Genomic DNA, 25,045 nt, shown 5'->3' on the forward strand with positions numbered 1-25,045 from the left:
AATGTGAGAAGAATTGAATAATCTCAAAATTATTGTGGGGTTGTGACTGTAATTGCAGTTAATTGAGAGTAACATGAATACAAGGCTACATGATTGACAGCTGTCAAAATATCACCAATCACGCTCATAACTTAGTGAACTGTCATAGTGTAGGTTGATGTTTGTTTTTTAATTTACAAATGCAAGGAGAGTCATTAATATGAGTCAGATTAGATCCACAAAAATCATGGAAATAAATTGTTTTAGTAGGCCTATGAATATGTATAATTACTAATTATATGGTTATTAATCAGGTATCAGCCAAAAGCATCTTCCAATTCGATATGCATAAAAACGGACAATATAATGCACTGGAGAGACAGGGACTATGTTCTGTTACACATTATGTGTGCGGACTTCATTATATCCAGCGCACCTGCCTGCAGCAAGAAACTAAGATCAGGTATACAAAATGTTTCAGTGTCTAGGCTGCGTCGCATTTCTTTTTATTTAACTTACATTGGTCAACAAACGCATATTTAAACCGGGCAAATACGCGTTTCTCTGACAAAATGAACAGGGTGATCTTTCAAACTTCACAGAACGCAACAGGAACATCGTAACCGCAATAACGGCTTAAAGAACACTCTACATTCCATCAAATGCCATCATAATGAGAGGCGCATAGGCTACGTCATAAAGGGAAATGATCGGACACAAACCTCAAGTGATTCGCGGCGCGTTCTGCATGTTGGAGTGCTTCATGAGTCAGCTTCAGATAGTCAAATGGAGTCAAGATCGTTTCATAACACTTCTTCGCACATTCTTCAGTGCTCTATCGAAATAATAGGCGTCTCTCTCACTCTCTCTCTCTCTTCCAAAATCTAAACGTCATTCCCTGGGGGATGACACCAGGTACAGTTCTCCTTCTCAATATTTTGGTATTCTGTGCTGCACTGCGCTGATGTATAATCCATTAACATCTTTCAACATTCATGGCACACCACCACCATTAGATATACATTGTTTTTATCTCCCTTCTGCTAATGGTAAGCTAAAACAAAATGTTCCCAAAATGTACCCTTAGTCAGCAATGTGAACTTCCGATGTTTTTATCTGTTGAATAAAGGAACACATCGTTCCAGCGTACAAAATAAAAGGAATAGTTCACCCCCATAATTCTGTCATTATTTACTCACCCTCATGTTGTTTTAAAACTCCAAATGGAGATACCTTGACAAATGTTCACACTGCTCATTTCTTTTCACTGAATGCATGTGACAAGGGACTGTCAAATTCCAAAAAGTTGGTAAAAATGTATCATAAAAGTAGTCCATACAACTTGAGCACCTGTTCCAATACTTCTGAAGCTTTGTGCTTTAAGTAGTTTTCTGATGTAGATCTCAAATCTCATTCAATCTCATCTTTAAAATTGGTTGGAATGATGCATTTTCAAGCGCCAAGTTTGAATAAACATATGCATGAATGAGATTTGAGGGCTACAGTATGGCAAAGGGCTCCTTGTCACTTAAACATTTTTAAGGTAAAATGGTCTTCACTGGGGTGGTACCATCAAGGGGACCTTTTTTTGTACTTCTAGTTCAAATGTATAACTTGTTTTGGGTATTTAAGCGTACCCTAAGGTGCATACCCTTTAAAAGATTCATTTATAAAAAATAAAAAAAAAATAAAAATAAAAAAAAAACTTTTTGTCTCCTTACAAAATTAAAATTCTTTCATCATTTACTCACCCTCATACTGTCCCAGATGTGTATGAATCTCTTTCTTCTGCTGAACACAAAACAATATTTTTATAAAAATATTTCAGCTCTGTTGTCCTCACAATGCAAGTGAATGGGTACCAAAATTTCGAACCTCCTAAAGGACATAAAGGCAGCATAAAAGTAATTCACAAGACTCCAGTGGTTAAATCCACATTTTCAGAAGTGATATGATCAGTGTTGGTAAGAAACAGATCAATACTTAATCATTTTTCACTGTCAATCTCCACTTTCACTTTCACTTTCAAATTCATCTTTTGTGTTTGCTTATTTGCATTCTTCATGTTTATCGCCACCTACTGGGCAGGGAGGGGAATTTATGGTAAAACTGACTTAAATATTGATCTGTTTCTCACCCAAACTTATAACATTTCTGAAGATATGGATTTTACCACTGGGGGATTATAGATTACTTTTATTCTGATTTTAAGTGCATTTTGAATCTTAACATTTTTGGCACCCATTCAATTTGATTTCGAGGACCTTCAGAGCGGAGATATTCTTCTAAAAATCTTCATTTATGTTCGCAGGAAAAATAAAGTCATACACATCTGGGAAGGCATGAGGGTGAGCAAATGATGAGAGAATTAAAAATTTGGGGTGAACTATCCCTTTAAATCGACTTACCGGGTTTAATACAAGTTAAGCTCAATCGACAGCATTTGTGGCATAATGTTGAAAAAAGATGTCTTTAAGATTTATGATTTCTTTAAGGGTACAAACATACCCAACCCAAGGGTACCACCTCAGTGAGGTCAGTTGCAAATTTCTGAAAGTAGCTCAGACAAAAAACAAAAAAGTAATATGGGTTTAGAATGACATGATTATTTACTGAATCTTCATTTTTAGGTGACCAATTCCTTTACATAGAGACCCTCGAGAACATTAAGCCTTTTTTTAAATGCAATGCTGGCCATTTTTCTAAATTTTTCTGCCCTCTTCTACAATCTGCTTTTAGTTAAAACTCCCGGCTCCAGAACAGTAAACAACAGATGACAGGCAAGCTATGTTTCAGAGAGCATCTGAATCTTGGAATGTGACTTGCAGCCTTTAGAATGTTATCATCTCAAAATCGTTTCAAACTTTGCAGAAGACATTCATGCGAATAAATCTGAATCAAAACTTGCTTACAGCTTAAAAGCATTGTCTGATCCACTCATCTCATACCTGTATGTGTATGTATAAGTGTGATGAACTGAAGCTCTGAAGTCAGTACACATGGGCCATCTGTGCGACCAATAAACTCACTGTTTGTGGAGCATGCTGTCAGATTTAGCACCCTGCTGATGCCTATCCATCTTCTAAATGACCATCATTAAAAACTCCCAACTCATACAAAACTATATCAATAATTCAGAGCCAGACCATAGAACCATCCACCTTCATTTGCGGTTGGAGGGATGCTCTCTACAGTCTCAGGCCATCAGGGTCTTATGGAAAAGGATACTGGTAAACATGGACTAAATTATCTGAAACTGATGATCACTAAACAAGCTTTACCACTGATTTGAGAAAGGTGACACAGGTTATACTTCAGGGTGAGAGAGCATGACAGCAGTGGAAGACCTTTGCCTCCAAAGTCTATTAAAAAGGCCCTCAGTCATAGCCCCTGTTCATCCTTCATTTTAATGGTCCAAGAGTTGAAGTGGATTCTTTAGCTCGGTCTGCTCTGTCTGTCTGTCGCTCTGAGAAAATTGAACGGATCCAGTTCTCTCATCAGATCCAGATTCAGCAGATGTCTGGAGACCAATCCTGCTTTCAACCAAAGGATTTCAACCATGGAAAGGCAGCATATGGTTACCGTTTGTGTGGTTTACTTTGTTTCTCCTTAATACCGTCCTCAGCCTTGCGTCTTGAGAGAAATATCAGAATCCGGCTGTTCATTATACTTGCAAGTGTCCATTAACAACAGACCTTGCCGTATAGTTATCAAAATGTACTACGGTGGCCTTGCCTTTGCATCTACTTTGTCACTTTTTATCCATATTGTTGCTCGTAAGAGATATGGTACTGTTTTCCTTCCTTTTTAATCATCTTGGAACTGTGCTGCTGCAACACACAATCTGTAGGCTGGCATTTTCTGTCAATTTGTAGGAACTGGAAATAAATACACTCCAATTACTGTATAAACAATTATGTAGAGACACATAATGGACAACATTGGTCTTTTCTACCGTGTGTGTATATATATATATATATATAAGATCAAGCTTTTGACACTTAGGACAATTGAGGGACTTGTACACAACTATTACACAAGGTGCAAACATTCATTGATGCTCAAGAAAGCAACACACTACTATATGCATTCATGTAATGATCTGAAGAGCAGTACTAAATAAAAAAATATTTGCTCTATTATGAAAGGAGTATAGGGATTGGCGATACCAAGTACTTTTAGGCCAGTATCGCCGATATCGATACCAATAATACCTCTAATACATTTAATTTTTATATAAAATTAGCAATTAAATCATTACTTACATTCAGTTTATATATATATAGGCCTAAGCAGAAAATGTTTAGGCTGCTTTGTTTACCTTTTAAAAATGTGCATGTATAAGCAACATATAAAACCACAATATGAACCACAGATATTATTATATGGTTACTATTACTAAAACCAAGTTACAATATGGATACTACAGTAATGCTGTAGCAAAACCATGGTTAATTGTATCAAATCCTTGGTTACTGCAAAAAAATAAATAAAACATGGTTCATAGTCATGGTTAATACAATAATACTACAGTAAATCAATGGGTAGTTTTCATAAGGGTATAATTTATTAAGAGTATTAAAGATCATTATCAATGTTTTAACACCTGAATTTAAATAAGCCTTTAAAAATGGTCACACAAGCCCATTATAATACATGTCATGTCTAGGTTTGTCATTACTTGGTGTGAATAACTCCAGATGCTCTTTTTCTGTCATTACGTCAGGAAAGCACTGATCCCTCTTTGAACGAGCGCTATGAATGAAAGGGTCGGGTGAGCGCTGTCTGTGACTGCTCGTGTGTTTTAGCATTTCTGCGTGTCAAGATGAGGGGAAGAAACCCATTGTTTTAATGATTTTTGTACATTTTTACAGGAAAACAATACAACAATGATTATCAAGAATACGATTTTTGCCCTAACATCAAAGATCTTACTAGAAAAAAGAAAATATGACCTAACGTGAATTTTCTTGATAAAAAATATGATCGTGCCTGGTAATATGTGCATGTAAAATGGCTAGAAATAGCATTTTAGCTTAGCATAAAACTGACATTTTACACAAGGTTTATTTCTATTTCTTCAGCTCCAAACTTACTTCAAGCTTACTTCTCCGTTTGCTCGTATGAATGTGACACATCATAAGAAAGTGTTTCACCTCTGTTCAAATGCACTTTGGATCGCATCATTTACATGTTTAAATGTTTTACATCTGAAAGGAATAAATATTAAATGAAACAAATGACAATAAAATGCAAAGTAATCTCCTCAGTAATCAAAATACTTTGAAAGTAACTGTATTAAATTTACCAATGATTTAAATTGTAACTGTAGTGGAATACAGTAACTTATATTTAGTATTTTAAATCCTGTTACATCCCCAAACCTGGTAATACGTTAGGAGTTATGCTGTTCTCAAATTATTTTGGTTAAAACAACATCAGGGATGATAAAGAAATGAAAAATATTTATTTGATTTACACTGTCATTTCTAATTTTGTTGGGTTTTCCCAATTCAACTAAGTTTATTCTACACAAACTGTTAATTTTGAGATTACATAGTAATTTTATGTTAAGAAAAATAATTTCCAATACATGGAACAACTGTCCACGATTGAATCAAGTTCAGCCTAAGAGCTATTTATTTGAAAAAATTTGATTTAATTGAAGTGTTTAATATAAATGGATCCCCACAATGTTTGAAAACGTTAATAATGCTCTTATGAAAGAACAAAAAAAGGCCTCTGAAAATCCTTTCTAGGCAAATACTTCCACTTAAAAAAAGAACATTTCTGAAAATAGCTTACACATTTGTGTGTTTACATTAAATGTACATCCCATTTAAATATGATAAACAAACTAGGTTCAAATATGCATGAAACTCGCGTCATCAACACTGAACACAATATAGCATGAGATGCAATTTGGTTGTGATTAAAAGGGTTCTGCATTGGCCATCTGTGTTAGCAATTATAAGAATGAACATTTGGACTTTATAATGCATTTATATTGTGTTATATTAAAGCTCTGACTTGCACATAATTATGACTTTCATTAGGGGATAATAATGTAGCAACAGCATCCCATCTATAATTACAAAATATCCTGACTGTCAGTGCTGACAAACCACAGAATAATGCTTCCAAGGTCAAATCAATATGATAAAATATAGCTCAAATGAAGGGATGCTATATAGTCATCTATAATATTTTTTATTCGGTAACGTCAATCTATTTGTCAACACATTTAGATGCGTACAACCTTCTATTGAATGAAAAAAGGTTTAACCACAGTCATTTTCTCATTTATTACACTGTAAAAGATTTTTTATGGCTTTCACTGAATTATTGCTGTATTTTCAATGGTGTCTTGTTGCTGCCAAAAAAGTGTTCCTTGAAAATATTATATAGCATAAAAAATGACAGTATTTTCTTTTACTTGTTTTAGCAAATTCAGCCTCAATACACACTTTTTTAACTTGCATCAAATTGTACAATATATAGTTATACTGTAACTATGCTAATTTTAGTTCATTCTACAGTACTGTAAACATATTGTAATGTAATGCACAACATCAAAACAGCTACTTTTTACAGTACAGTACAACTATACACAGTATGTAATTAAACAGTTTGCATTAAACTGCTGTAATAAATATTTTTTTGTAGTATAAAAGCAACTTGTTGGCTATTCGTTGAATGTACACAAACTTTGAACACAATAAGTTTGCACGCATACTTTTTTCAGAACACTTCTCGTCTTCACCACAAATACTGCTAACAAAAATAAAGAAAATACAAATAGAAATCTATATTTTAATGAAACTAGCAATAAACGGAGATATAAAGTGGCATACGTTCAGAAAAAACAAACAAACAAACAATAAAATAGATTACAAGCATCCATTCTTGGATCCAAATGTAATGTTGCATGATATTTTAGCTGGAGCATAACAAATTTAATCTGTATAAACTTTATCACGCAGATGAGATTTTTGTTAATGACATAGCGTAATAGCATGTGTTTTGAGGATGGCATTATGGGTAATCACTTCTGCTTCTTATCTCGTGCCTGTTAAAAGTGTTCGTTAAAACAGCAAAATTGCCTCTGTCAAGTGCTTCCTTCATTGGAAATGAGCTCTTTATCGGAACCTGCAGCCAGAGGAAGCATCATACATCAGCCTCTCTGCTTTATCGTATTTTCAATTCTTCCCCTAATGGAGTTATCAGCAATTTTTCTGTTATCAGCCCCAACAGTGGAACCGAGCTGGTTTGAGGAATGTGGTTTGATTTGCATTGTTTAATAGCTTTTTTCTTCTTCTTACACTTTCAGTGATTAGTGAATGTACTTTGCGGACAATGGCCTTCCAAACATTAATCTTTTCGCACTTGTTATTGTGGAAAAGTATTTGAAGTGAATAATCTAGGCGTGAATAATTGTAGCTGAATTAATAGTAGTAAATAGTTCTTCGCAGATGAAAAAAAAACACTCAACAATATACTCATCAAATGCTCCAGAATGTGCTCTGAACTGAGAGACTTGCTCATTAAAATGTAGCGATACAGTCTTCGGTTATAACACATACATGGACAAATTATACCCTATCGTTTCTTGAAATCACGGGTAATTAAAATTACCGCTCAATCTGCTCTCAAGGTCACATTAATGCTTTTGGAGTTGAAATGCTGTTTAATCTAGTCTATGTGTGACCACTGGAAAAAAAATAATGTTTCTGTGCTGGTAATGAAATGATCAGAGGGCCATTATTTGTGACACACCTCAGTGATCAGCCCTTATATTTATTTTACGCCATCCTCAGGCTCCAACGAGCAGCTATTGTCTGAATATTGTGTCCAAACATTGAGAAATATACTGTTTTTCAATATAATTTAAAAGGAGAGCTGAGGGCTGTATAGAAAAATAAAAGGTAACAATTTAGAAAACTGTTCCTTCATTAAACAGGTAACTTTGCAGGAATGAATGCAGGACAAATGAATAGTACTACATTAACACTTAAGTCACTACAATTAACTAATATTAAAACATGATTAACTAATCAGTAATTACTGATAAGTAATAACTGATGACTGTGGTAGTTTACTATTAGCTAATCAATAATTACAGAATTGTGTTTGCCTCCTTAAAAACTAATAACTAACTATACTAAAATGTATCTAAAATGTGAAGAATTCTATTTTCATTGTCAAATTGAAAATGCATCTTCAGAGAAGCATGATTTTGCCTCTGTGTTCTTCAGAACAGGACTGGATCAACTTATGAATGTAACATATGTAGTGTCTCTTAAAATCTTCTAAAGGAAAAAATATTTTTACAATTACAATTTTAAAATTTTTGAGTCAGAGTATGTTTGAATATGTTTATCATAGGTATCATAGGAGTAAGTGTATTCCAGTCATTTTTATATTTAGCAGTTTTATGTATTTTTGAATAACTTCGCAAATTAAACTTGTGGAAGGCCTCCAGCAGACGGTGTAGTAGGCTGCAACTGGCTGCAACTGTGGGAACCATTAAAAGCATTATATCCTGCTTTAAGTTTGACAAGATATTGTAAGCAGTAAATTGTTTATTATGAATTTTATGTTCAGTACATTAATGTCATAGAAAGATGTTTTGGATGTTTTTACATGTTTATGCAACTGATTTATGTATCTGATTAAATTAATAAATTGTAGAACCAAATACTTGAATATTCAGTATTAACTGACAAGTAACACCTCAGTTACTTTAAAAGGTTTATAATGCGTTTTCACTTAAGAATACGGTTCCAAATGGTTAGTAATTCCTTAAGAAGGATGTTGTAACACTTCAGTCATTACTAGTGGGTTACAATGATTTTCACTGTAGAATATTGTTCCAAATGGTAAGTAATTCCTTTAGAAGGATGTGGTAACACAAGTCATTACTAGGGGGTTACCGTGATCTTCACTTTAGAATACTGTAACACTAGCCAGCTGGTGTGTGCTGTGCAGTGTGTGTATACGTCACTGCCCTGGCCTCAAGTGGAGCACTAGATGCTGTAGCATTTAGCCTCTTCGTTAGTGCACCCGCCTCCCATGCTGGAGATGCTGGTTCAATTCCCGCTCAGATTGGGTAGAATAGGACCAGTTACAGTGGTGCCATGACCCGGGTGAGAGTGCGGTTTAGGGGGGGTGAATGTAACGGTACATGCTGTGCAGTATGTATAAACCTCACTCCCCTGGCCTCAAGAGGTACACTAGCGATAGATGCTAGAGGCTGTAGCCTTAAGCCTCCTCGTTAGAACACCCACCTCCCATACCGGAGACGCCGGTTCGAATCCCGCTCGGAGCAGGTGGAGCAGGACCAGTTACAATCTAGCCAATATGGTCAATAACTCCTTTAAAAGCATGAAGTAACACTTTATTCATTACTGGCAGGTTAAGATGATCTTCACTTTAGAATATGGTTCCAAATGGTAATGTTCCTTCAGAGGGATGTAGTAACACTTCAGTCATTTCTAGGGGGTTACCTACTAATAACTAATAACCTAGTTACTAGTAGTTATTAATAGAAACCTATAACCCCAAAACACAGCAACTCAGCGTACTCATTTGTAATGATTAAGGGAGATATCCAAAAGAACCATACATTTCTTTGAGGAACAGTAAGTTGCTAATAATGATATTCTACCAGGCAATGTTGTAATTTGGCGGGGTTATTTCTTTATGTTAATCTCTGGTTAAAGAGCACAAGAGGGACACTGTCCTGCTTCTGTAAAGATGTACTTTATTTTTGTCACAAAATAAAATATATTCATTTACATTAAGTCATTCCAGTGCTGGAATTGGTGACATCATAAAGACTCTGCCCCCACTCCCTGAATAAAAAAAAATCTATCTGAAAATCAATCACTGCAGTGACTGTTTAAATGGCATTTGTGGTAAAGTTGGCTGATGAGTCCTTTTGGTCCAGTACAGAAATAATGTAAACTTCAGTGGAGGGATGCTGAAAGAATTGATACAGGAGTGAGGTAACCTCCCGAACTTGCGTTAAGATGGTAATTTATTTCAAATGACCCCTGATAGAGTACATAGTCCTTTATAGGAGGTGTAACAACATTTAGTAGCTATTAATAGATAACCCCAATCATAAGTCTGTTATTACTTACTGAATAGGTAAACAATCTTGTGTATTAGTTTACAGTAGTGAAGATGTTAATGTAACGCTAGTCATTTGTCCTACATTAGTTCTTGATTAGTTTAGGATTAATTATGACCCAGTATAATTCTCCAGGAGGAATACAAAGAAAAGTTATTGATTACCGAACTATTGCATTCATCTGTGTGCAATTGCTTACTAATTAGTTAAATCACAGTTTCTTGTTAGTTAATAGTAGTAACTAAAATGTTAATGTTGTGCTTCTCATTTGTTTCTGTGTAGTAACCCATTAATGAAGGAACAGTATTCTAAAGTGTTACCAAATGCAAATTACACTGGACACTCGGGGCCACTAAAAATATTTAAGAATGCTTTATATTATAAATATATTTAGCTGAATCTCATTATTATTTTTAGATATTCATACACAAGTAAATGTACGTATACTAGAATCACACTTTACGTAATAATACTCATGAATACACTTGAGATCACGTAGACTAAAAAGAAAGTTATTGAAAAGTCTATAAATTACTTAAAGTAAAATAAAATGTATTTTCATTTTTAGTAAATATGTTAAAAAATGTATAGGCCTATGAATAATATAATTATATAAATATATAAAGAGTTGTATATAAATTTATAGAAACCTATAAAACATTTAAATAAAATATGAAAATAATTTGGTAGTAAACACGTTAGAACCAACATTGTTTAGAAATTTGAGCGATTAAGTATACGGATAATTTTTTACGTATAATTAGACCCATCACTCTGGACTCAACATTATCACAATATCAGTGGTTCAACACTGGTTTTGCAGCCTGATATCATTATTATTCATAGGTATTCATTTGTAAAATGTAAATACATTTGTGTACTGTAGACACTGAAGCATACAAAATGGATGTATATTGTATTGTATTGACTCAATAATTACCGCATATTGTAGTCTTGGTTAAAGTGATGAAATCCTTTGAAACACATTGACAGTTGCACCAGAAATCACGCAGAACAGAATGAAACTGTTATAATGTCAAATAAGTTAAATGTGTAAACTGCCTTAAATAAATGTGATGCATTGAACATTAAATAATCTCATTGATAGTAAATGCAAAAAAATTAACAGATTCATTTCATGAATTTAATATTTATGGTTTCAATAAGGATTTGCAAATATTTGTAAGTCTCTAAAGTTGTAAAATTATTTACATTTTGAATGCTACGTTTGTCTTTGCAAGCATAAGCAAATGTACATGTGCTAAAATCACACATTATGTAAGAGCTGCATATACTCATGAGATCACATTGTGTGTTGCTTTAGATCCAGATTTTACATTGCGTAATTAAGTAATGACCCAACACATCCAAAAATCATTAAGTGTACAAATGTAGACAAAACAGCTTAAAAGATAAACACTGAAATGTATCAATATTACCATGAACTGCAAATGCCCAACAATTTGATACATTATCTACATTACATAGGTAAATAGAAAAATGGTTTCATGCTCTCAGCAGCCAGTCATTCACCAGTGTGTGTCTGATAAATACATCTGCCGATTTTACAGCCACCTTGAGAACAAAACCAGGCTTTATTGTCTTTGTTTTTTTTTTTTAAATTGAATCATTGTTATCAATGGACCTGGTTGGAGGCACCTCTTGTTTACTTTGCTGTAATGGTTTTAAAGCCTGAGGCAACACACTGACTGCATTGCTTTCTGTAATCTGCTGGAACAACAGATTTCAGATGAAGGTTCTTCTACAACAGCTCCTGGAATTGGGAATTTAAGCAGATCAAACAAAAATTGTTACAGCTATGAACCTTTTTTTGCCTTATTTGTGGTTAGGCGGAAAAGTGGTTTTATGTGGGAAAATATACCAGTTAAATATACATTCGAATCTTTGATCATTAAACTGAATGTAAAAAAAAAAGTGCTAGTCTAAACAGCGGCAGAAATAACACATTCAAATAGCAAATTTTGGTTCGTCCAATCGTTTCGCTCCTTACAAATATACTTGAGTCTACACTGAAAAAAATATGTCATCATACTAACCGTCATGTTACTCAAAACTCGTATGCCTTTTTTCCCCTGTGGAACACAAATGGAGATATTATCACAATGCAACAAAAAAAAAAAAAAAAAAAATGTATGGTAATCTATAAACACAAAATAAACACAACATTGAACCCCAGTCCCCTACATGCTAAACAAACTGTGCCACTAACATCTAATAACATAGACTGATATATCTTATTAATGGAAATACTAAGCTTAAAATATTGCTTTGATTGTGACTGGTAACAATAAAAACATACACATTTATGCTAATATCTGTTATGTAAAATAATTACAAAAACATCTGTATATTTTAAGGCAAAGTGCAAATAGTCTACTTTGCTTTAATGCTTGTAGATGTCTCTAGTTGTTGACTGGACTTGAATAAGGTTTAAGTGTTGTTTGTGCAAAATAAATTAATAGCAAAACTGTTTTTGTTCTTCACATAGTATAGGTCAAACCACTCAACTGGCCCACTCAACCTGTGTGAAATTCTTTCTTCAGGTACAGTAAAGCCGTACAGGGTTTAAGACTCTGCACATGCTCTGATCATTTGTAAAATAAAGGGACAAAAGCAGCAAAGAGAGAGCGTTTGCACAGAGATGTTCAAGTACCTGAGCAATCAAGCAGCAGACAAGGTATTTTTCTTTCTCCCTTTTTCTCCCCAATTTGGAATGCCCAATTCCCAGTCCTCATGGTAGCATAGTGACTCACCCCAATCCAGGTGGTGGAGGACGGATCTCAGTTGCCTCCTTGTCTGAGATCATCAACACACGCATCTTAGCCACATGATCTTATCATGTGGCGTGTTAAATTTGGTTGCTTAGGAGACCTGGCTGGAGTCACTAAGCTCACCCTGGATTCAAACTTGCGACTCCAGGGGTGGTAGTCAGCGTCTTTACTCGCTGAGCTACCCAGGACCCCAGACAGGATATTACAAGCTCATCACAAACTCTGCTTTCTTTAAAAAGAATAAAATAATCATCATATCAGTTTTAAGTTAATTTCAACCAAAGCTAATTATTACATTGTCCCCCCCAAATTAAAATGCATTGAGTCCAATTAAAATGTAATGTAAATGCATTATTATTGGTAGTACATGCATCTATAATAGGCCAGGCTTAGGATGTCACACATAATCTAGGTGCACCAAGTGAAGACATCTCACAAGCTTTATGGCTCTCTTAACTCTTAAGAGCTGAAGCTATTAATCCAACACAACAATCAAACTCTTAAGTCACTGAATAAACTTTTCAAAATCTCCTTTGAACGGATTAAAATGGGTTTTTAACTTTAAACTTTCTGTGAACCTGACTAAATGGACGGCGGTTGCTGTCAAACAAAAGATGGGAAAATTCGTTAAACCACTGGAGAGGCACTCTAATGCAATTCCTACTCAAAGATACTCAATGCAACAATGGCTAATCATGTGACTTAAGACGTTTTTAAACTCAATACAGCAGGACAAACTGTCAACCAAGCTTACTTAGAGCCTTTATAACTACCTTCTTATTACATCTTTACGTAATCCCAGAGTACTCGTCTTTGCAAGCATGCTGTTCAAATATCACTTTCAATCTATACTAATGCTTTTCCACAAATATAAATATTATATTTGATCCTTTTTCATAGGTTTGGAGGGGAAACTGGGCTGTGATAAAAGGTAAGCTGTGTCAAATCAAGGTTCATTGTTTCTGAACTCCTTTCGAAAAAGAAAAAAATGTTTGTCCTGTAACTTTGATGCAAACCGTGCTCTCTTTCTCTCTCTCTCTCTCTCATCATCCATCCAACAAGAATAGAGCAAATGCAATTTGAGTTTGAGTATCATAACATATCGAGTGCAGTCTTTGCAATGATCCCACAGGACTCAAACTGTCTATGTTTCTTTCTCTTAAACACGCAGGCAGACATACACGCACACGCACGTATACACAAACATAGTTTTTCCATGCTTTATGGGGACTTTACATAGACCTAATGGTTTTTATACTGTAAAAACGTTATATTCTATCCCCTAACCATAACACTACCCCTAAACCTAACCCTCACAGAAAACTTTCTGTGTCTTTACATTTTCAAAAAACATAATTTAGTATGATTTATAAGCTGTTTTCCTCATGGGGACCGACAAAATGTCCCCACAAGGTCATACATTTTGGGTTTGACTATCCTTATGGGGACATTTGGTCCCCGCATATTGATAAATACATGCTCACGCACGCGACGCACGCGCACGCGCACGCACACGCACACGCACACGCACACGCACACGCACACACACACACACACACACACACACACACACACACACACACACACAGGTTCTGCACAGAATGGTCTCTAAGGATTCCCCTCCAAAGTAAACGGTTTGGTCTCAGTCTCTAACATGCATAGGCAGCCTTAAAATTGTTTAGTGCTGCTCACAGAAGCAGCTCAAGCGTACAATGATGTACAGATAAAAGCACATATACTATCCTCAGTTCACTTACAGATCAGGATGCATGATACTGACATCGAGGAACAGAGGAGCTCTGTAGAGGGATCACCTGATGGCATTGTGTGCTATTATTACACTGAGATTTTTGCTCACATTTCAAAAATAGACACGAGGACAATCTCAAAGCCTCATAAATTATAAAAGAGGCTTGTTAACCATGTATATAAACTTCCGAATCAATAAACTTTGCTCGTGTTAGAAACACTAAAGAGGTTACAGCAGAGTGGGGAGCTTGTTCGGGTAATGGACTGAGCATCCAATACTTCTTAAAGTCACCAATACAAAATTGACTATTTTAATTTTCTTGTTGGATGTTTCTTGTTTTTATTCTAAACTATTTATTGGTGCATCTGTGTTTTTTTTATGGTTTGCCCTGTTAATCTTTAATAAAAAAAAATAACTTGGCTGGAGTTTATTTATATTTTTTATTGCAGCCAGAGATTTCTTGGGGTGTTCAGTCTGAATAAGTGGTCTTCATTCATTATGTTTGTGTATTGTGATGAAGACATGAATATTTTATTTTTTACTGACACAACGGCTCCCACCCTATCTTAAGCAAAGTCAACGATGTGCTGTGTGCGTTTGTGGGCTGGTTATTTAGTAATGTTGACAGTCAGTCAGTTGTCAAAATCTTTTGAAAAGCTGGCCGGTATTGAGAATGCTTCTCAAGTTCTCCCGGTAAGTGACTCTGACATGAGCAGCATAGTGGAAAGGTGTGTGTGTGTGTGTGTATAAACTAATGTATATTGGCTTTTTTAAAAATGTGATGAGTCGTTCGACATGTCCCACCCCCATTTCCTGTTTCCGTATAAATACGTCGAACAGTGCTCACTAGGGCACTTCAGTGCAACTTTAAATGACTCAATTCAATTAGTTCCACTTCTTAAAGGGGTAATAACATGCCTTTTTTATTTTAATGTTCCTTAAGGTTCGCTTATAGTATAAGTGTTTTGCACAGAAAACAGTCATGCATTTGTAAAACATTATCATTTTCCACCCTCATTCTGAAAATCTGTCAGAAACGCTGTTTTTGTGCTGCTTCTCCTTTAAGACTTGACTATAAACGGCCACTGTTATGATTGGCTCTCTGGTTTTGACTGACCTGCTCTCTCCTTGCCATCTAACTGCTCAATGCCACAGGGCGGCCTACGAAAGTGATAAGGTAAATTAGCCATTGATGTCTGGTTGTGGAGGTTGCAAATATCAGATGCAAATGCACAAATCACAGTGTGACACCACAATGTGGAGGAAGTAGATAACGAGTCATTTTTGCAGCTTGATTTCAACAAATGCTCTTTTTGCAGTGAGGAGGAAGTTTTGAGTTCTGAAACTTACAGTATGTTTTTATAGTACAATAACCACTGTCAATGTCAAAAGATCAAGAAAATATTATTCCTGGTGTAAAGTCCACTTTAAGGAGCATCATTGATAGTCATAGCCAAAAAAAAAAAAAAAATAAAGAAAAGTATTTGTCTTTTTTTTCCCAGTAAAAATATTTTACAAATTTTCAGACACATTACATGACTGTGGCAACTTTATTGCTAAATTATTGTTTAGTGGTGCATCTATGACAATTTTGGCTCACATGTCATTTGCATCACAAGTGCAGCGCTGTAACAGTTGAGCTACTCCAGAATTTGATCGTGTTTGAACAATCTTTTAAATGTAGATGGTAATATAATGCAAATGTTAAAATGTCTCACGTAGCAAGTAAAGCTATGGTAAAAGTGTTTAGATGTAATAAGATAGTATTGTGTGAGAAACAGGGTGAAAAGTGTTTATGAACTGATAATCTGCTATTTTACTTAATAGTAACTAGTGTAGCACCTTACTTCACCAGGAAACTTCCGCAAAACACACATCAAAGCACGTAAAATTTTTCAAAAATGCAGGCATAGTAAAGTGATTCAATTAGACCAGTTTGAAACATTTCCTTGAGAACCAAAATTGTGAAAAAAATTTTTTTTTAAAGAATATATTTTGAATTGAGTTTATCTTTATTCATCCAAAGGCAAATTAAATTTTTCTTGTTTTAAGCATAAATCTAACAACATTTACTGAGGTTTATAAATGTATCTGTTGCAGATATTTTGTTCTGGAAAATAGGACAAAATAATGATTAAGAAATGTTGTGCTTGGTCGTGCAAAAATTGCTGACACATTAATAGGGCATTTTGGGATGTTGCCGGGCCATTGCTTTGTGGTTGCTAAGGTGTTCTGATTGATTGCTAGGCGGACATTTATTGGCCAAAGTCAAAAGTGCCCTCCCACCAAGTCGATTTTTTTATCTGGTCCCTAGATGTGGCTTGGGTCTCTCCATCAGTGTAAGTCATGGGATTATTATTATTTTTTTTACCATTTTATCATCCGCTAAGCATCGTAAGTGAGATTGCTTTGAAAAGTGACAGCACATCAAGCCGCTCAACTTGAGGCATCATTCATATATAACTCAAACGGGATGAGTTATATGTCCAAGTTTAATACGTAGGTACGGTGGCCCAGTAGTGCACAACACAACAAAATTCAAAAAGCAAACATAAGTTCACAACACAACGGAAACAAGCCACAACACAACGAAATAGCCACAACACAACGGAAATGATCCCGACCACTAGGGGGCAGCATCGGCACTAAATGACTAAATTTTGACTGTCTGATCAGCCTCACGTTCTGTTCCTGTCAATCATACACAAGGTGTCAACCAATTATACGGCATGAGGGAGGGGCTGAGCCATCACACACACACACACACACACACACACACACACACACACAGCGTCAAACTCGGAGGAGAGGAGAGGAAAAACACATGTGAAAACAAAGCAAAAGCAGGAAAATGAGTCGGAAGCACAGCAGCATTTGAACCACTTTAATGATGTGGACAATGTTAAAGCACAGTGCAGAATTTGCCAAAAAAAATATCGCATAAAGCCGGTTCTACGCACAACCTACACCGGCATATGCGAACTGTGCACCCAACTGTGAAGCTAGCGGAGCTTCGAGAAACAGCTTTTTCTTTAATATGGGTTCTATTATGTTCAGATTGTATTTGTTTTGAATGTTGTTTCTATACATTAAAAAGTTCTAATGCAAATGCTTAATAGTATTATTTTTTCATAACAAATCAATGCATTTTTAAAGAAATTGTGAGACATTGCGAGTATGAGTTCATATAATAATTGAATTAGAATTGTTTTCACACCTATCACAGAGAAAACATTTTTTTTTTAAAGAGCCGTTTGTGAGCCAAAAGAGCCGGCTCTTTTCAGTGAGCTGAGTCAAACGAGCCGACTCACGAAAAAGAGCCGGATTGCCCATCACTAATCCAGACCGCCAGCGATAACGCATGGGAGATTGAGAGCAATTTACCGTTTCCGGAGACCACCTGTCCCCCTAGTGGTCGGGAGCATTTCCGTTGTGTTGTGGCTATTCCGTTGTGTTGTGGCTTGTTTCCGTTGTGTTGCGGCTTTTTTGCGTTGTGTTGTGAACTTATGTTTGCTTTTTGAATTTCGTTGTGTTGTGCACTACTGGGCCACCGTACGTAGGGGTTTAAGGATTTTGAAAACCCCTAACCATAAACAATGTCCATTGCAATATCAAAGTCATGGGTTCAATTCCCAGGGAACATTGCTTTGGAAAAAAAAGCATCTGTCAAGTTAATTACTGTAAAATGTCATTTAAAAATTATGAAAATTCTAATTAACAATGAGTTTAAAAATATAATATAGGTGTTGATGAATGCCTGTTTTTAACTTTCACTGTTTTCCAAAGCCTTGTTTGGACAAATTTGGAATAACATACACCGTAGAAAAACTAAGCATGTTGCAAAATTGCATCCTGCAAAATAAAGTCTTATATTCTCATGCATTCATTTTTGTTTATGTGAATTCTCCATTGAGTGAGAATTCTAATGACTCTAGAAGTAGCATGATGGACATGAATGTACAAATGTCTATGTCTTCAACAATAATTATCGTTTAAGCTACACCACTAGAACTGTGGTATTTTCAAACTCAAAATGTGGCCTGTCTTGTCATTGCAGAAAAAACAAACAAATTTTAGATTGGACTGGAGAGCAGGCGGAAGGTATAAAAGATGCAGTGAAGAGCTTGTGTAGAATTGTCAGATTGTCAGGCGTTGGGGCGAATGAGAGAAGCTCCGCTTGGCTGTCTCTGTTGTTTTCACTAATGCAGCTTCACCCTGACAGCGGCAGGAACATTCCCCGGCTCGCAGCCAACCCGAAGCGCAGGTAGCACAGAGCAAAACATCAATTTTTTATTGGGTTTTCCCTGTGAGCCATAAATACAGTCTTTAAAAACATACTCCTACCAACGTTGCCTTTGGGGAATCTTGCATTCTGTGAGTGGCTTGGGCAAACAGAATAAAAGTTGAATGCATATTTATTTCCCTTTTTTTTTTTTTTTTTTGGATTGACAGGATTTCTGAGGGTAGATAAAAGCACGATAAAAGTCAAGAGGCACAAAGTCCGGTCTCAAAGCAATTTTCTGTCACCGTATATGCACACAGAAGCACTTACACAGTCTAGCATTCAAATGCGACATGTCTCATATTTAAAACATAGGTTTAAGTTGTCACCAGCTGTTTTTCTGGGACCTGTACACTAAGACACACTTATGGTGAATGTTAGAGCTCAAGTGTGCTGTCGCAAGCTCACAGCTCTTGAACAACCACCCCTGGGAGGCTCCTGTAGTGTGATACATTGCTGCTTTCCAACAGCTGTCATTGAGATCCTGTTTTAAGTAAAGCTTTGGCTCTGTTAGAATGACCCCGATAAGAGATGGCTATCTTGCAGCTCTCTGTGAATGATGAATCCTACACACAAACACACACATAAACAGTTGTGTGTGGCGGACTTCCTCTCTGGAATAGTTTTATTTTATTTTTTTTGTCAAATGTAAATATATGTTCCAATAGAGCTGATCCAGTTGTAGTCCAAAAACCCAGAAGAGAATTCGTCATGGGTTCCACAGGATTTTCCTGTGGGTTTTTATAATAGGTTTTTTCAACTTGTCAGTAAAATAAGGTCTGTGGTATACATTACATGATACGTGGATGTTTTATTCTACAACATAAATTACACACATTTACACTCAAATGTGAATTTTGAAGCTGTATTGAATTGCATACTTTTTTAAAGTTCATCCTAAAATAAAAACTTTCTCACCTTTTACTCACCATCATGCCGTCCCAGATGTGTATGACTTTCTTTCTTCTGCTGAACACAAACAAGGATTTAAAAACATTATATACACTACCGGTTAAAAGTTTGAATCACTTACTCATTCTTAATATATATATATATATATATATATATATATTTTATTATTTTATTCACATTTTAGAATAATAGTCAAGTCATCAAAACTATGGAATAAGTTAAATAATAATAATAATAATAATAATAATAATAATAAATTAATGGAACTATGGGAATTATGTTCTGACTAAACAATATTGGCTGCTATTCTTTATTATTTGGTCCAAGTCATCAATTTCAAAAACTTTGTTTTTTAAATTAAAATTTACTTTTATAATGAAATAAATTAATATGGTGGCAATTCTGGGGGGAATGGCCTTAACCCTCACCCTCCGATCCATCAGGTCCCAGACGTGAGATCCGGGCTCTTCGCTGGCCATGGGAGAACACTGACATTCCTGTCTTGCAGGAAATCACGCACAGAACGAGCAGTATGGCTGGTGGCATTGTCATTCTGTAGGATCATATCAGGATGAGCCTGCGGGAGAAGTACCACATGAGAGAGGAGGACGTCTTCCCTATAACGCACAGCATTAAGACTGCCTGCAATGACAACCAGCTCAGTCAGATGATGCTGTGACACACCGCCCCAGACCATGACGGACCCTCCACCTCCAAATTGATACCGCTCCAGAGTACAGGCCTCGGTGTAACGCTCATTCCTTCGACAACAAACGTGAGTCCGACCATCACCCCTGGTGAGACAAAACCACGACTCGTCAGCGAAGAGCACTTTTTGCTAGTCCTGTCTGGTCCAGCGAAGGTGGGTTTGTGCCCACAGGCGACATTGTTGCCCGTGAAGTCTGGTAAGGACCTGCTTTACAACAGGCCTACAAGCCCTCAAGTCCAGCCTCTCTCAGCCTATTGCGGACAATCTGAGCACTGATGGAGGGATTGTGCATTCCTGGTGTAACTTGGGCAGTTGTTGTTGCCATCCTGTACCTGTCCCGCAGGTGTGATATTCAGATGTACCGATCCTGTGCAGGTGGTGTCACACGTGGTCTGCCACTGTGAGAATGATCAGCTGTCCTTCCTGTGTCCTTTTAGCGCTGACTTAGGCGTCTAACATTGCGGACATTTAAATATATTGCCCTGGCCACATCTGTAGTCCTCATGCCTCCATGCAGCATGCCTAAGACACGTTCACGCAGATGAGCAGGGACCCTGGGCATCTTTTGTTTGCCAACTGTCTATAAGCTGTTAGTGACTTAACGACCGTTCCACAGGTGCATGTTCATTAATTGTTTATGGTTCATTGAACAATAATGGAAAACATTTGGAAAGTTATTTGGATTTTTACAAAATTATCTTTAAAATACAGTCTCCTGAAAAGGGACGTTTCTTTTTTTGCTGAGTTTATATATACAACATTAAAACCACCTGCCTAATATTGTGTAGGTCCCCCTTGTACCACCAAAACAGCGCCAACCGCATCTCATATTAGCATTCTGAGATTATATTCTTCTCACTACAATTGTACAGAGCGGTTATCTGAGTTACCATAGACTTTGTCAGTTCGAACCATCTGGCACCAACAATCTTGCGACGGTCCAAATCAATGAGATAAAATGTTTTCCCCATTCTGTTGATGTGAACATTAACTGAAGCTCCTGACCCGTAACTGCATGATTTTCTGCACCACACTGCTGCCACACGATTGGCTGATTAGATAATTACATAGATGATTAATGCTGCCAGACAGGGTTGTTTGATTATTTCTGTAACCGTTGATCTCCTGGGATTTTCAAAAACAACAGTCTCTAAAATTTACTTGAATTTACGAATGGTGCAAAAAACGATAAAACATCTAGCGAGGTTCAGTTCTGTGGACGGAAATACCTTGTTGATGAGAGAGTTCAACAGAGAATGGCCAGACTGGTTCAAACTGACAAAGTCTATGGTAACTCAGATAACCGTTCTGTACAATTGTGGTGAGAAGAATAGCAAGTCAGAATACTATTCTGAATGTGAAAGTAAAGATTGATATCAAAAATCTTTGGTGGTGGATGATGATGACTAATGAGTCTAAAAGAATGTAAGAACGGACATTGAGAAACAGCAAAGGTCTTTAAGATTACTTGCAGGTGTGTTTGATAAGGGTTGGAACTAAACTCTGCAGGACAGTGACCCTAAAAGGAGTGGTGGTGGCGTAGTGGCTAAAGCACAGGGCTGTTAATCAGAAGGTCTCTGGTTCGAACCCCACAGCCACCACCATTGTGTCCTTGAGCAAGACACTTAACTCCAGGTTGCTCCAGGGGGATTGTCCCTGTAATAATTGCACTGTAAGTCGCTTTGGATAAAAGCGTCTGCCAAATGCATAAATGTAAATGTAAAAGACCAGAGCTGTATAGCCATAGGGATTCGGCTTTCAAAAAAGGTTAGAAAGCAACCCTTGCTTTAGAGGAATGAGCTACTGCCACTCTTGCATCCTCTGAGAAAATGGCTCCTAACACACACCATCAGATTCAGCACTATCCCGCTGTACACACGTGCACTTAACTTCCTGCACACATGGTCTTCAAAACAATCCAAGTGCACATAACACAAAGCCCAAACCACACACATCAAAACCCCCATCAAATATTGTATATCCCAGCCTAGCATAAAACAGATTATCTCCCTGGTGGCTATGCTAGAGCTTTAGAGAACTATTTAACAATCTCCCTCTCTCTCTCCTTCCAATCTATGGGTTATCCAAATTGTTCCGCTAACTCATTTAACTTTAAACCTGCAAAGATTTCAGATTTATAATAGTGTTTAAGACACTCTTGGTTTTATAATGTGCCTGTGTTCGAGACACTCTTCTCTTTTATTTCTGCTCTGGGCTTGTGCTCCCTTTTTCTGGAAAGTTCTTTCATTCATATTGGGTTGTGCACCACAAATGTGAGTGATAGCATTGCTGTGTTCTTGGTAGTTACAGACCAAAGCATGGAGAGATCAGTGACTAAATAGCCTGAGCAGGTTGCTGGTCTTAGCTGGTATCCCAGCCTGGTCAGCCTGTTTGCTGGTTTTAGAGGAGATTTGGACACTTGTCAGCTGTTCAGCCTAATCTAAATCTAAAACCAGTCTGGGTTTCTGGTCTTAGCTGGTATCTCTGCCTGGTCGGTTTGCTGATTTTAGAGGGGATTTGGACACTTGTCAGCTGTTCAGCCTAATCTAAATCTAAAACTAGTCTGGTTTGCTGGTCTTAGCTGGTCTCCTAGCTTGGTCAGGTCACCTTTGGCTGGTTTGCTGGACTTTGCTGGTCAGGTCTTATTTGGCTGGTTTGCTGGTCTATGCTGTTCTCCTAGCCTGGTCAGATTAACTTTGGCTGGTTTGCTGGTCTTGGCATGTCTCCTAAACTATTCAGGTAAACTTTTTCTGGTAGCTGGTCTGCTAGCCTGGTCAATTCAACCTATGTCTGGTATTCTGGTTGTAGCTGGTCTTCTAGCTTGGTCAGGTAACCTTATGCTGGTCTAAGATGGTCTCCTTGCCTGGTCAGCCAAGTTGCCTCTCCTAAATTATTCAGGTAAACTTTTGCTGGTCTTAGCTGGTATGCTAGCCTGGTCAGGCAACCTTTGGCTGGTGTTCTGGTCTTAGCTGGACTCCTAGCCTGGTCAGGTCACTGTTGAATGGTTTCCTGGTCTGAGCTGGTATGCTAGCCTGGTCAGGTAACCTTTGGCTGGTTTTCTGGTCTGAGCTGGTCTCCTAGCCTGGTCAGGTCACTGTTGGCTGGTTTCCTGGTCTTAGCTGGTCTCCTAGCCTGATCAAGTAACCGTTTGATAGTTTCCTGGTTTCCTGGTCTTAGCTGGTCTCCAAGCCTGGTCAGGTAACCTTTGGCTAGTTTTCTGGTCTTAGCTGTTTCCTAGCCTGGTCAGGTAAACTTTGGCTGGTTTGCTGGTCTTCTAGCCAGGTCAGGTAACCTTTGGCTGGTTTGCCAGTCTTAACTGCTCTCCTAGCCTTTTCAGATCCCCTTTGGCTAGTTTGCTAGACTCCTAGCCTGGTCAGGTCACCTTTGGCTAGTTTGCTAGTCTTAGTTGGTTCCCCAGTCTGGTCAACCTGGTTTGTTTCTGGTTTTAGAGGGGTTTTTGGGCACTTGCTAGCTGTTCAGTGTTTCCCTGTTGAAAAAACAAAACAAAAACATCTTACACCATTGTGGTTTGCTGGTTTTATTTTGTCTCCCAGCCCAGTCAGCCCAGCCTGTTTGCTGGTTTTAAAAGGGTTTTGGCTAAGGATTTGCCTAACCAGCTGATACCAGAAATCCATCTTAGGTTGGTTAACACTTTTTTTCCTTCTTTCTGCAGCCTAAACTGGTATGCCAGTCTCTGTTTGATGGTTTTAGAGGGGATTTTGACATTTGTCAGCTGCCCAAGCTGGGAGACAATCTAGACCAGGTGAATACCACATTGACCTGGCTGCAAGTGCAGATTAGACCAGCTAAAACCAGATTAGGCCAGTTTAAACTATTTTACTTTTCCCAGCAATAGCATGCCATTTGATACAACGAAATTAAGTTTTCTTTTTCTTTTCACATATTCAAAGCTTTACACTCTTTAAAAACTGCATAAGTGCATAAGTTATAGAAAAATGAAAGTGGAGTCTGCAGACAAAGTGGATGATCAAATCTCACTATTAACATCCTCTGACAGGGCGAATACCAGCACACAAAATTAATAGTCTGGGGTTGCCAAGCAACGTGCAGATTCTGACGATAACCACGTACTGTAACATAAAGAGAGAACCTGGTCTGATCACATGACTCTGACTGAGCACTAACACATGAATTACTGTGATTGACTACTAAATTATGTCGACATTAGCTATTTGATGGATTCTGGGATTTTAACCAGTCGTACTCGTCTGTTTACAGCAAGGTTTTGCTCAGTAGATACCGTACTGATTGGCCACTTAAAGCAGTTGGAAATTACAGGTCGAGCAGAAACCACACAGGGACACTGTGTGGGAGAATTTAATTCATGCTCTGTTAGGTCACTTGTCAGAGCTCTTTTGAATGTGCAACTGAGCTAATCTCATTTTTGGCCACTTTTATGGATGTGAGAGATAGGATAGGAAATGATTGGGAGAACATAAGAGAAATGGGATCATTGCTATTTGTA

At 37.1% G+C, this 25,045-nt stretch overlaps 1 protein-coding gene across 1 annotated transcript in view; it reads right to left on the minus strand.

The window, feature by feature from the left end:
* The window catches only part of tafa5l (TAFA chemokine like family member 5, like), a 70,506-nt gene extending 69,698 nt beyond the window's left edge, over positions 1-808 (minus strand). The window contains exon 1 of the mRNA XM_052094649.1: positions 702-808. The gene's annotated coding sequence lies outside the window, so the exon portion shown is untranslated. The remainder of the gene's footprint in view (positions 1-701) is intronic.
* Between the last annotated feature and the right edge of the window lie 24,237 nt (positions 809-25,045).

This window comes from Xyrauchen texanus, chromosome 27 (assembly GCF_025860055.1).
Source record: "Xyrauchen texanus isolate HMW12.3.18 chromosome 27, RBS_HiC_50CHRs, whole genome shotgun sequence".
In the NCBI taxonomy this organism is placed as follows: Eukaryota; Metazoa; Chordata; class Actinopteri; order Cypriniformes; family Catostomidae; genus Xyrauchen; species Xyrauchen texanus.